Below are 14789 nucleotides of genomic sequence, written 5' to 3'. Positions count from 1 at the left end.
AGTGAAGTTGATCCAAATGGAAATCCCTTTCGATGAGCTCTGCCAACTTGGTGTGTATTTGCAATTGATGTAAGGGTTGCAACTAAATGATAGCAAAGGTCAGAAGTTATATCAGTTTTAATCAGGTTAAAATCTTTACAGTCAGGGCAAGAAGGAAAAGATAAGATGATCGAAAGCAAACAGAAAATGCTGGAAATTCTCAGCAGCTCTGGCAGTGCCTGTGGGGAGACAGAGTTAACATTTCAGGCTGCTAACCCTTTGTCAGAACTGGAAATGTACTGAAACAGGATTTAAACCAGTCATGGAAAGGAAGGAACAACAAATGAAAAGATCTGTGGTAACCCAGGAGACAGGAGACATTAGATGGGAGAAGGGATGAAAACCAAAAAAAATGAGATTGTACTTGTCTACATTTGACCAATAACCCTCTGAACCTTTCCTATCAGTTTTGTTTGTCCCCCAATCCACATACTGTCCAAAATTGTTCCAAAATTTGTCATTAATCCTGACTCTATTCCTCGAGCACATCTACAGCTCATTCGATGCACACACCACCCTCTGTGTGAAAACGTTGCCCCTCAAGTCCCAGTTAAATCCTTCCCATCTCACCTTAAATCTTTGCCCTCCAATTTTAAGGAAGTGTGCCAAATGCCTTCTTTATCAGCCTGTTGACCTGTGACGCCACTTCCAAAGTACAATGTATCTGCACCGATCGGTCTCTCTTTTCAATTACTCTCCCCAGGGCCCTCCCATTAAATGTGCTGATTGGTGTTGTTAATTACATGGGAGTGGTGTAGAAGAAGGTGTTTTGCAGGTGGGATTGACCAGATCATTGAATAAGTTTGTTTTGGAGTAGACCTTCTCCAGTACAAATACAGGATCTCCCTCTCAATGCTAACATTCATAGCACAAAGACCTTGCCTGGTTTTGGATTTTGTCATGGGGCAGTGTGAACAAATTGAGGGGCAAGAAGGGTCAAGGATCACTTAGAGCATGGGAGTATATTGACATGCTAATAGTGAAACAAATAATACATCTATGACCAGACATTGCCCAGGCAAGTTAATTGTATTTGAGCACCACTTCTCAGAAACAAAGCAAGAGACAGTCTAAACATCTCTGGTTTTCTGACAAACTCCATTCATTTTTTGGCGGCCAGATTTGCGAGAGCATACTTTTATGTTGCTAATGTAGAGGGGATGGGGGTGCAATGTTAGTCAGGATGGAGAACTGGGAGATGGGTTACCTGAAAAGGTCCCCATGATGACATACATTGTGGGAAGAGTGGCAACCTGAAACAGTGCCAAGAACGAACACGAGGTTGACACAGCTCAGAGTCAAATGTATCGGTATGATTTTGAACAACCTCACTGATCCTCATGACTTGGCCAAGGATGCGGTTAGTGTCAATGGATAGGGATTACATTTTAAGGTAGGAACCAAAGGCAATGACATTGGTCTTCCCAACTGGAAATGACAGGACCATTAATACAGCAAAATGCAATTTACCAATCTAATGGTTATAGAGACTAAGCCGGGGACAACAGTAACAGCAGCAAGGAGGACAGAGGAACTGGAAGGAAAAGCATTACAGTTAAAGACAGTTTTTTGAGTTAATAGAAGGGCTAGAGACTTACCAGGAACACCAACTATAACAAGGGTGGGATAGTAGATGTTTTGAATAACCAGGACTATATAATTGATCCGGGATGTTAATGACATCATTTGGTAATTTCCAGAAATATAATCAATTGTCGCTGAAAAAACTCCTGTCCATTATTGTAAAGTCCCAACCTTCTGCATTCAGATTCCAACCCATGACTGTAAAATTTCCATCTATTATTCTCAGATTTGAATCTCGCTTCCCCCGATCTCCCAGTCTCTGGAGCTGCTGGTCCCTGTTAGTGCTGGGGGTGATGCTGTCACTGATACTATAGCTTCGTACATTGTAAGGAATTAGATTAGATTACTTACAATGTGGAAACAGGCCCTTCGGCCCAACAAGCCCACACCACCCCGCCGAAGCGCAACCCACGCATACCCCTACATCTACCCCTTAACTAACACTACGGGCAATTTAGCATGGCCAATTCACCTGACCTGCACATCTTTGGAGTGTGGGAGGAAACCGAAGCACCTGGAGGAAACCCACGCAGACACGGGGAGAATGTGCAAACTCCACACAGAGAGTCGCCTGAGGCGGGAATTGAACCCGGGTCTCTGGCGCTGTGAGGCAGCAGTGCTAACCACTGTGCCACCGTGCCACCAACAAATAAATAGAAGAGGGAAATCCTCCTGGGACACAATTGTGGTCCATGGAGTTTGACATTACTTCCAGTCAATAAACAAACAGGTTCAGTTAACCCTTTTCAATCCAGTATACAATTCCCCGGATGGAGTAGGACTTGTACCGTGGACTGCATGTACATGAGGTACTGAGAGAAGGCAAAATAGGGCATTGACCATAATCTTACAATTCTCTGGAGATATTGAAGTGGTTCCATAGAAATGAATGGTTGTGTTGTGCCTGCCACGCAGTGTGTGTTGACTCTTATACCAAGCCAAGAAACTGCAAATTGACTCAACGATAATAAAGTAAATTAATTTATTTAATTAAAACAATAAATATTAAAATAACAAAATACAGTATCAACTAATAATTTACATTATAACTCTGTTTTGTGCTTTACCTTAACTCTGGATGATCATACACCACCACACGAGATCTTCACCTTGATCCACGTGGCGATGATTACCTGGTCTTATATCTTGCTGCTCTCAGGGATGTCTTCTCTTCTCAGTGGTTGGTCTCAAGTTACCGCTGCCTTGGGTGGTATTGCAGTGATTCGTACACTCTGTAGTTGTTCATGCCCTTTTGGGAGGGTCTTCAATGTCCTCCAATAGATTGATTAGGGCTCGATCACCCTGATCCAACCAGGCATTGGCATGTCAATGGGAGTGGGGGCCTTAGGCATCCATTCCTGGGGGTGCTGAGAGTACATACTGCCCTTCAAATAAGGGTGTGAGGCATTCCCCGTGTCTGGTACACACCCTGATGTTTCCAATTGCCCTGAGGAGGGCATTATGGTCAAATCTATTCAAACCTAAATTCGGGTGTGTACTGTGAAGTCTGCAGCTCCCACTCTCTGTTGATAGCTGCAGCCTGTCTGGATTCGGCAGCATGTTTATTAGCACAGTCACTTTGAGTAAGGCTTGCTTCGGTTTCCCAGCATGCCTCAGTTATTATCCAATCTTTGCGAATCCATCATAAATTCATCATTTTGAGCTGCCCATCCAGACACAGTCTCTCCTCTTGATCCTGAACGTGAAGTGTGTTGAATCACATAATCGAAGACCAATCTCTGTGCGGTGACTACACAATCATGCAGGCAAAAATAAAGCACAATATACACTTAAGCAACTAGGTCTTACAGATAACATAGTAAATTAAAATCAATAAATACACCAATGCAGAAAAAGAAATTCATAATGAAAATCAAAGTTCATAATACCGGGGAGCATTGTGTATAAAAAACATGATGGCAGACTATATCTAAGTGGAACATCAAAAAAAACCTCATTCTTAATGCCTGATCAAGCAAACATTGTGAATTAAAATAAATAAGACATTGCAGAAATAAGCAAATATAAAGCTAATTCCTAATGAGAACAAAATTCATAATAATAATCAAATAAACATCACCAACCTGGAGAATATTTCATACAAACAATAAGATAAGTAATATTTATGAGACTAACGAATATTGATCCTGGTCTGTTTACTTTGTATTGTTCCTGATGATGACGATGACCATCCCAATGAGGCGTACCTTGATTGCGTTTCACACGGTCATCATTGTCCTGGAGAGAGATCAAGCTTGTTTCTATCGTTATCCTTGTCTAATATCTGAATACCTTCGAAATAATGTAATGCATATGCCCTAACCCGACCCCACATTTCAAAAACAAACACAAATAGTATAGAATACAGCGAACACCACGTGGAATGTGAAGTTGGATTGAGAGGCCTGGTCGGCTCCAACCATGGTTTCTAGTGGTGACGGTTACCGTGGTTTTAAATGACCTGACCATGGGATGGTCAGAAAGACTGAAATAAGGCTGTGATTGTGACCAATGATATAAATACATGTGAAAATTAGCAGAACACTGAAGGATTGTAACATAGCTAATCCTGACAAACCTTTTTACACCTCATCACCTTTATTGGTGCAAGCTGCCAATTATATTGGTCATGGTCGACTTTATATCTACCATAACAGTCAGCCATTGTGAATTTAGAGGAGGATGAGGTGTTTATGTTATGAGTAGAAAGGCAGAGACATGCTTGTCTGATGCCCACCCTCAATCAGTTCAGAAATTATGATTACTAGTGAAGCTGTGCGCAGTTGGAATTACAATTCACTGCAGAATCACAATTTAAGTTGTCATTGGACAATCATATGGACGTACATGGAATAGTGTAAGTTAGGTGGGCTTCAGATTGGTATGACAGTTCGGCGCAACATCGAGGGCTGAAGGGCCTGTACTGCGCTGTAATGTTCTATGTTCTATGTTCTATAATCCCATCAGTGCATACATGAACATGAATTGGAAGATGTGTGAGATTCCTGTGCGATTGAACCATCAGAAACAGTTGCCCCTTGCCTTGGGTGGCTGTCAGAGACTGTTTCATTGCCTGGATAGGTGAATGAGTACATTTGTCAAATAGGCACCTAACAGAGACTCAGCAGTGTGTTGTGTCCCCTCAGTCTCTGCCGCTTGGCAATATTGCATCCTCCTGTTCTGTCATTCCCTTCAGTGGTGACACCTGGAATTACCATTTGGCTGTCTGGATCAGTCTGTTTTTCCGTAGTCTGTATTGGCCTTTTTGCATTGTCATGTGTCCATGGTTCAGGTACGTTGTTAGGGGTCTGAGGTATAGTGAGCTGGGGGTGTTCGGTTTCCCTGTTTGTCAGGAGGTTATTAGGGAATCCTGTCATGTTTAGACAATGGGGAGGTGTTTAACATATCCCTGTTACTAGTTATGAGTCAGTCACTCCAATGTGTTCAGGACCCTTGCATTGAATCAATCAAATGTCTGGGGGTCCCTTGGACATTGAAGCTATAGTTGGTGTTGGAAAGGTATGGATTTCGTCTTGAGGGGCGTGGTATGGCTTGTCTGTGAGGATGTGACATCCACCGTAGATATATATTAAGGTGGTGAGAGTGGCTGTGTTTTGTGCCATAGGCTTTTAACTGGTTGGCATGGGACCAGCCGGCTTTCCCTGTGGCTACTAGAACCTTGTACACTGAGGGAGTTTACCTTATCACCCACAGTGTGTGGACCTGAGTATTTAGGGGAAAGACAGGAGCTAGGGCTGTATATCTGTCAGATCAGCTGCTGTCCTATAGGGTATCCGACAGGGTTAATGTTGCTGTTGAGGGAGGCTTTTAGTCTCGAACCTGCCAGCTGCTACCAACTGAGTGACCGTGATATTCTCGGTGAGATGCTGCATTGCTTTCTCGTGGGTGAGGGCAGTGAGGATGGGTTCACTGAGGTTGGAGACTGAACAGGTAGTCAACTCCTTTCATGGGTCGGCCTGTCAGCAGGATATTGGGGGGTATACCCTGTAGATTGGGAGATCGTGTTGCGTACCATCATAAGGACAAATGGAAGTACTGTGTCCCAGGTTTTATTGTTCTGCTGCACTGTCTTCCTGATCATCCCATTTCGGGTGTGATTCATCCTTGCCTCAATCCCACTGGATTGGGGGTGGTATGCAAAGTGGAATTTCAGCTTGATATCAAGCATAGCCATCCCATTCTGCATGACCCAGCTGCCGAAATGGGTTCCCTGATATGTCTCAATACTGCAGGGTGGACCCCATCTTGTAAATACCTGTTGTGTTAGGATTTGTGTGGTTATTTTGGCTGTACTTTTCGGAATGGGAAAACCACGAACCATTTTGTGAAAGTGGGTATGATGACCAGAATGTCGGTAAATCCATTCCTACATGGTGGCAGGGGACCTACATCGTCAATTTGTAGATTTGTCCAAGGCCCTTGTGATGATGCTGTTCCTTCAACAAGGTTATGGCACCCTTGGTTTTTATTCAGAGGGGTTGTAAAGGCAGAGGTTCTGAAATGTCTGGGTTTATCTAGTTGAAGAAGCTTTCAAGTTTAAAAAAAACGTGTACAATGAAAGGGGAGTGGCCAGTTCTCCCAGCTCAGCTTGCCTCTGGTTTGATTTGGTGTGAGCTGTCTGGCTGTTCTCCAGCTGCTGGTCAGTTTTTTTGAAGCTGCTGGTCAAAGAAGCAGCTCCATGGTGATCCTCCTCTCTCTCTCTGACATCTCTCCTGTAAGAACCTGGGTTTGAGTTTACCTGTTTTGCCAAGGGATGTTTATGTGAATGTTGCAAATATTTGGAACAGCATCATGAAGTTGCGATAGAGTCAATTGGCTTTTAAAATAGTTGTTATTCTGTATTCTGTTCTCTTTTGTTTCTGTTTCATTTGGTCATCTTACAAATCAATTCTGTTTTGTCTAAAACTGAGTGGTTGGGCCATCTGCATCCCTCCTGGAATATCCGCTCTACACCTGCTTAAAACAACGAGTAAAGTTAGGGTCTGGGCTAACTTCTTGAAATGTCTGGAGGGGGTCTGGACTAGTCCATAACACCCTTCCACAGACGGGTAGGTCTCAGTCCTCCCTTTTGAGCATACCTGACTGGATTATTTTGGGCTTACACCAGACAGTTCCCTACATAGTGTGCTACAATCCTGTGTAACTCGGGCCATCAACACAGTTCTTTCAATCGCTCAGTTCTGGCCTCTATTCCCTGGTGCCCATGCCCATCATGGGACCGATATATGATTTGGTTCCTGTCCTGGGTAGGATTGAAATAGACTTCTGCTTTTAAAATTAATCCATCCCATACCTGCAGGGAATCTCTCTATTTGGTTTACACCTCTGGGTAAACCCCTCCCACAATGTGTTTGAAGGAATCATTGTGGTACTGGGCCTGTCTATGTTTGTCTGGCTGACAGACACTGCATTGGCCTGCTCACCCATGGGGGGGGGGGCTGCCAGAATTCTCCGACATCAGCACCTCTCTTAGCTCACGCGTCTGCTCTGAGGTTACCTTCTGGAGATGCTTTGTGGTGGCTGCTAACTATAATTATGCTGTGTTTCCTTTGAATGGCAGCCTGCAGTATGTATTTGATAATTTAAAAAGTGAGATAACAGAGTTTTACATAAATTCATGCAGTATTTGAGCTCAGAGTTCTACATGAATGTATGCAGTTTTTGAGCACATACACACTCTCACATACACACAGACACGGATACACACAGACGCGCACACAGACACCCACACACACCTGTATAGACACACACACTCCCACACTCACACACGCACCCCCTCACCGACTTAAGACACTCTGCACACACACACACACACACACACTTTCTCACACTCACAACCCCCACCCCAGACAGACACACACACACAGACAGACAAAGACCCACATGCACACATATATTTTGTGGGATGAATTTGTACTTGCAGGGTTACATTGTATTTTGCTGAAAAACTGCATGCATTCATGTAGAACTCTGAGCTCACAAACTGCATTAATTTATGTAAAACTCCATTATCTCACTTTTTAGATTAGAACCAATCTAAATATCATTGCATAGACAGAGAACACAGAGGGCTAACACCTTCAACGTATTGTCTAGCTCTCACCATTGATAACAGGTAACCCGAGAATGCAACTTTAAAAAAAATGGGTTTTGTGATTTACACATGAAAGAAGTGAAACTATCACTGTATTCTAACAGATGAAAGGCTTAACAGACAATCAATTTTTCAATGTATAATTTCAGTTACATCACACTGCAAATTTTTGCTATAAATTCTGTGTTACGATTGAGCCCTCCACAATCACCTGATGAAGGAGTATTGCTCCGAAAGCTAGTGTGCTTCCAATTAAACCTGTTGGACTATAACCTGGTGTTGTGTGATTTTTAACTTTGCACATCCAAGTCCAACACCAGCATCTCCAAATCATTAGCTGAGTCAGCCCTGGATAATGGAGTCCTGTCTGAGTCTCCGGAGCCTCCTGGGAAGTCTCACCCATAAGCAACTGGCAAAGGCAGTTGGGTGTTCCCCCTCCTTTTGTCTGCCCTTGTTTAACCTGTCTACAGGGTTTCCCTTACTGGACCCAATCGCTGTTCAGGTCACCCTTTTCCATATCGGTGAGGGTTCCATCCCCTCCATTTAGTGGCCTGGGATTGCAGACTGCATGGACTTGCTTAGACACATTACAATGAGTTTTACTTCCTCTCTCTTTTCCAGCCCATGTCAAACGTTCTGCTGCCTGGCCCTTTCAAAGAAGGGAAAGGGATCAGCAGATGGTCCAAATGCAGGAACCTTTATCGTGATCTCTGCTAACTGCATCACTGGAAACGGGCTGGTGGATCTGATTGCTGGGGTGGTTCTGTGTCACTGACCCTACTCTCAGTACTGATCAGATTCATCACCACAGGGAATGTCCCCAGGGGGGCTGAAGGAGTTGGATCCTCTGGGAAGGGTGGTGGTGGACCACAATCTTCTGCACATGTCTTTCCTGAGCTCATCCCAGTCTATCCCTTGTTCCTCTCCTTCCTGTCTAACCTCTCCATATGCGCACATTATTCCATTGTGGATCGAGAGTTGTGCATTTAATTTGTCCATCTCCTGCAGGCACTTGGTGTGGTCTGGGGCTCCCTCTTTCCTGTCTGCCTGGTGCCATTCTCTGACTGCAGCTTGCAAAGAGAGTCATAGAGATGTACAGCATGGAAACAGACCCTTTAGTCCAACTTGTCCATGCTTACCAGATATCCCAACCCAATCTAGTCCCACCTGCCAGCACCCAGCCCATATCCCTCCAAACCCTCCTATTCATATACCCATCCAGATGCCTTTTAAATGCTGCAATTTACCAGCCTCCACCAATTCCTCTGGCAGCTCATTCCATACACATACCACCCTGTGTGTGAAAGTGTCTCTTTTATATCTTTCCACTCTCACCCTAAACTTATGCCCTCTAGTTCTGCACTCCCCTACCTCAGCGAAAAAGACTTTGTGCATTTATCCTATCCATGCCAGTCATAATTTTATGAACCTTTATAAGGTCAGCCCTCAGCCTCCAACACTCCAGGGAAAACAGCCCAAGCCCAGTCAACCTCTCCCTATAGCTCAAATCCTCTAATCCTGGCAACATCCTTGAAAATCTTTTCTGAAACCTTTCAAGTTTCAGAACATCGTTTCGATAGGAAGGAGACCAGAATTGCATGAAATGTTTCAGAAGTGCCCACTACACCTTATACTCACTTCAAAATCATTTATATAAATGATGAAAAGTAGAGGACCCAGCACCGATCCCTGTGGCACTCCACTGGTCACAAACCTCCAGTCTGGAAAACAACCCTCCACCACCACCCTCTGTCTTCTACCTTTGAGCCAGTTCTGTATCCAAATGGCTACTTCTCCCGGTATTCCATGAGCTCTAACCTTGCTAACCAGTCTTCCATGGGGAACCTTGTCAGATGCCTTACTGAATTCATTTTAGATCACGTCCACCACTCTGCCCTCATCGATCCTCTTCAAAAACGTTTGTGAGACATGATTTCCCATGCACAAATCCATGTTGACAATCCCTAACCTGTCCTTGCCTTTCTAAATACATGTACATCCTATCCCTCAGGATTCCTTCCAACCACTTGCCCACCACCAACGTCAGGTTGGCCAGTCTATAGTTCCTTGGATTTTCCTTACCACATTTCTTAAACAGTGGCACCACATTAGCCAAACTCCAGTCTTCCAGCAACTCACCAGTAATGATGATACACATATCTCAGTAAGAGGCCCAGCAATCAATTCCCTAGCTTCCCACAGAAATCTAGTGTACACCTAATTCGGCCCTGGGGATTTATCAACTTTTATGCGTTTCAAGACATCCAGCACTTCCTCCTCTATAACATGGATATTTTTCAAGATGTCAACATCTATTTCCCTACATTCTATATCTTCCGTGTCCTTTTACACAGTAAACACTGATGCAAAATATTCATTTAGTATCTCCCCCATCTCCTGGGACTCCACACATAAGGTCGCCTTGCTGATCTTTGAGGGGCCCTATTCTCTCCCTAGTTACCCTTTTGTCCTTAATATATTTGTAAAAACCCTTTGGATTCTCCTTAATTCTATTTGCCAAAGCTATCTCATGTCCCCTTTTTTGCCCCCATGATGTCTCTCTTAAGTACACTCCTACTGCCCTTACATTTCTAAGGATTCACTCGATCTATCCTGTCTATACCTGACATATGCTTCCTCCTTTTTCTGAACTAAACCCTAAATTTCTTTAGTCATCTGCCATCCTCTACAACTACCAGTCTTTCCTTTCACCCTAATTGGAATATACTGTCTCTGGACTCTTATTATCTCATTGCTGAAGGCTTTCAATTTTTCAGCCGTTCCTTTACCGGCAAACATCTGCCCCCAGTCAGATTTGGAAAGTTATTGCCTAATGCCGTCAAAACTAGCTTTTCTCCAATTTAGAATTTCAACTTTCAGATCTGGCCTATCCTCTTCCATCACTAATTTAAAACTAATAGAATTATGATCACTGGCCCCAAAATACTCCCCCACTGACTCCTCAGTCACCTGCCCTGCCTTATTTTCCAACAGTAGGTCACATTTTGCATCGTCTCCAGTGGGTACATCGACATACTGAATCAGAAAATATTTTTGTACACTCTTAACAAATTCCTCTCTATCTAAACCCTTGACACCATGGCAATTCCAGTCTATGACTGAAAAGTTAAATTCCCCTCCCATAATCACCCTATTAAATCCGTCCATTTATTTCCCAATTCCCTTCCTGCCTTCTCAGCAGCTTCTTTAGCTGACACTGTGTGTTGGGGATCTCAATATGCTCATTCTCACTGGGTTTGGATTTGCCCCATGGGTAGGTGGTTTGCTTGATTTCTCTGGATCAGAGCTGCATTTTCCAATTCTATCTCCATGAGTTCCCTTCTTGCATCCCTTAGTTCCTTATGGATTTATTTTAATTCCTGCACCGGTCTGGAAGAATTGTCCAACTGAACACATTATCGCTGTGACCTTCCCAAGTTTGGAAGCCCGCTTCCCTTGAGTTCTGCTAAAATTATCCCAATACTGGGGATCTTGGGCCCATTTCATCATTGCAACAAAATTCTGCCCATTTGGACAGGTTTTTCTAAAAATATCCTGTCTCAGCATTGTTTCCCATCCTCTACTCTGGTGCCATTCTTTGCCATTTTCAATTAAACTATGGGGTATACGGGGTGGATCAGTCTGAGGGTGCCAATTCCATTACATTCCAGTCTTCAACCTAATGGGTGACGACTGACTTTCAGTGTTTTACCTTGCCGATGTCTCTCTCTCTCTTTCTCTCTCTCTCACACACACACACACACACACACAAAGACACACATACACATACACACACACACACACACACAAAGACACACACACACACACAAAGACACACACACACACACAGAGGAAACAGTCATTTGCTGGATTAGGAGTAAACATCGGTTGGTTTTATCATTGAAAGAGCAGTTCAGTTTAGACCATTCTCTTCTCTTTGACTCACTTGAACTCCTGGCCTTCGTGTGGGGTAGCTGTCCTCCTAACAGCCGTCTCATGCAAAATCTCAAGGAATATTAGGTTCCACGGACTTCGAGCTCAGGGATATTTTCCTTTCTCACTGGTTGGTTTCGAGTTCCCGCTCTTGAGTCACCCCTCTGAGCGTGGTGTAGTGGCAATTCTTACACTCTCAAGTCTTCGTGCCCTTTTGGGAGGGTCTTCACGAGTAACCAATGGATCGATCAGGATCAATCACCCTGATCAATCCGACCCAGCCGGGCGTTCCCAAGCTGATGGTTAGGGTCATCTTAGGCCTCAATTCCGGGAGATGCTGGGAGCACACACCCTCCTCCAAATAAAGGTGTGAGGTGCCCCATTGTCTGGTACACACATCGATGTTTGTGATCACCCTGAAGATGTCATTGGATCAACATCATTCAATCCCAACATTGGGTGTGTATTGTAGAGTCTGCAGCTACCAGGTTCGTTACAAACTGTCTGTTGGTAGCTTCAGCCTGTCTGGGTTCTGCAGCATGTGGATTAGCACAGTCACTTTGGTCAAGACCTGTTTCCATTTCCCAGCATGCTTTAGTCCTTATTCGTTTTACATCAAATCAATCACAGCCTTTATCATTTTGAGGGTTGCATGTGGGCACATCTTGCATTCAATTCCTGCATTCAATTCCCCTTATGATAAACCAGAACGTTTGATTAGTTTTTCCTGATTACTTGCTGAACCTGCATACTAACATTCAATGATACATGTACCAGGAGCCCCAGATCCCTCTGCACCTCAGAGATGGGCAACCTCTGACCTTTCAGATAAGGCATTTGTTTTTAATTCTTTATGCCACGGTGGACAGTTTCTCAGTTCCCCACATTTTCCTCCATTTGCCAGATGTTTGTTCACTCACTGAACCAATCCATACCTTTCGTAGGCTCCTCATGCCCTCTTCACAACTCACTTTCCCAGTCTGTTTTGTGGCATCAGAAAATTTAGCTCCATACCTTTAATCCCTCCAACCAAATCATTTCTATAAATTGGAAAGAGTTGTGTCCATTGTGTCCCTTTTCCCCGTCTGCCGCTCCTCCCTGTACATTCAGATGTGGGTCCTGATTGATGACACCACGGGCTCCTCTCCTGCCTGAGCAGCTGCCTGGTTTCTGCCGGTCCCTCCAAGTGCCAACGGCCTGGGGCATTTCTTCCTCAGCCAGCTGCGGAGCTGTGGCAGTGAGGTGCTCACCAGCTTGTGCTGCCACACTCTCTCGGGCTAACCTTCCTGAGGTCTCAGGGTCTGAGCTGGTGGGGTGCCTTTTACACCTCAGTATCCTCGTCCTCACAGAGGGAGGATGTGACTTGTGTGGGAAACGGCCACGTCACTGTGGGGGGTTGTGGAGATGCTGGTAGTACCCACAGGCACAAAGAGAGAGAGAGAGAGAGAGAGAGTGTCATGGCCACCGGTTGGAAGTGGTGTGAGATGAATGAGACAGAGCAGTTAATTGGAGAATGGGAACAAAGTACAGCACAAGCTTGACAAATAACATCTCATTTCCATAGAGGAACTTGCAGACTCAAAGACTCAATATCGATCCCCACAACTTCAGATCTTGACTGTATGATGCCCTTGATTCCTACAATCTCCTTCAGAGACACAGTTTTCTTATTTGTGTCTTATTTACATTGTTTCTTTTCCTCTTTCAACCCCATAAACAACTTTCTTATCTTTTACACTGGACATCATTTTACCCGTTGTGTTCCTCTGTCTAAACAATAAGAGACCCCCTTTTCCCAACCATTTCAGCTCTGAATTGAAGCAGGCTGTATGGAGTTTGCACATTCTCCCCGTTCTGCGTGGGTTTCCTCCGGGTGCTCTGGTTTCCTCCCACAGTCCAAAAATGTGCAGGTTAGGTGAATTGCCCGTGGTAAATTGCCTGTAGTGTTAGGTGCAGGAGTAAATGTAGGGCAATGGGTCTGGGTGGGTTGCGCTTCGGTGGGTCAGTGTGGACTTGTTGGGCCGAAGGGCCTGTTTCCACACTGTAAGTAATCTAATCTAATCATTACTTGCTCAGCATTTCACTCTGAGTTATGTCCCTCAGTCTGTGTTATACTCAAAATGCCATGATCCTTCAATTCACATGTCTGAATTTTCCTAATCAGACAACTAACCTTTTGGAAGTCATATTCTTTTTGGAACATGAAACATGCTGAACTCAGCATTTCCAAAGAGCTTTCCTTTATAAAAGAACTCCTTTATGCCCATAACTGCTGTCACTTGTTAAACTCTTCTTCAAAGAAATTAAAATATATTTTATCTTGGTCATCAGTGAGCACTATTATAAACATCCAGTCCGCTTGGCCCACTCCCATATTTTCATTGTTCCTTTACTCAGCAACCCTCACACATTCTACCCAGACCAGGTATGAGTTTTACTGTACTCTGGGACAAAGACACTGGATTGAAAGGAGTTCAATGAACCTGTTTGTTCAGTGACTGTAATTAATGTAAATCTCTGTGGGCCCTAATTGAGTCTCTGGATGGATTCCTCCTTCTATTAATAAATGAGTCTCAGCTGCAACATTCCTCGAAGCAGGGAGAGATGACAGATCAGAATCTGAGGAGAGCAGACTACAATGTTCCCACAATGGGCAGGAGTCTGTCTGGGACAATCGAGTACTTTTCTGCAAATTATCAACAGATGAATTTGGAACGTCGGATCCGATATATACTTCTGATTATTCAACACGTTTACTATCCAACTCTCGCTGCTGTTGGTATTCCTAGTAAGTGTCTCTGTCTGGCTAGTAATTCTATGAATCATGGTTTAACTTTATTATCTTCTTGTCATTTCCCATTCTCCTGCATGCTGCTCCTGCTGTAACTAAGTCTCTATCTCCCCCCAGTAGATTTATAAACTACGAGACATCTGCTAATCTCATTTTAATCTTGAGAAGACCAATACCATTGTCTTTGGTTCCCATCACAAATTCAGTTTCCTATCATTCACCTTCATTCTTCCCCCGGCTTCAGGCTAAACCAACATGTTTGTAACCTCAGGGCACCCTTTAACCCTAACCCAAGGTTTGACCACACATTCTCTCCATTGCAAAGCT

This window comes from Chiloscyllium punctatum, chromosome 15 (assembly GCF_047496795.1).
Source record: "Chiloscyllium punctatum isolate Juve2018m chromosome 15, sChiPun1.3, whole genome shotgun sequence".
NCBI lineage: Eukaryota > Metazoa > Chordata > Chondrichthyes > Orectolobiformes > Hemiscylliidae > Chiloscyllium > Chiloscyllium punctatum.
This window is presented reverse-complemented; position numbering follows the sequence as displayed.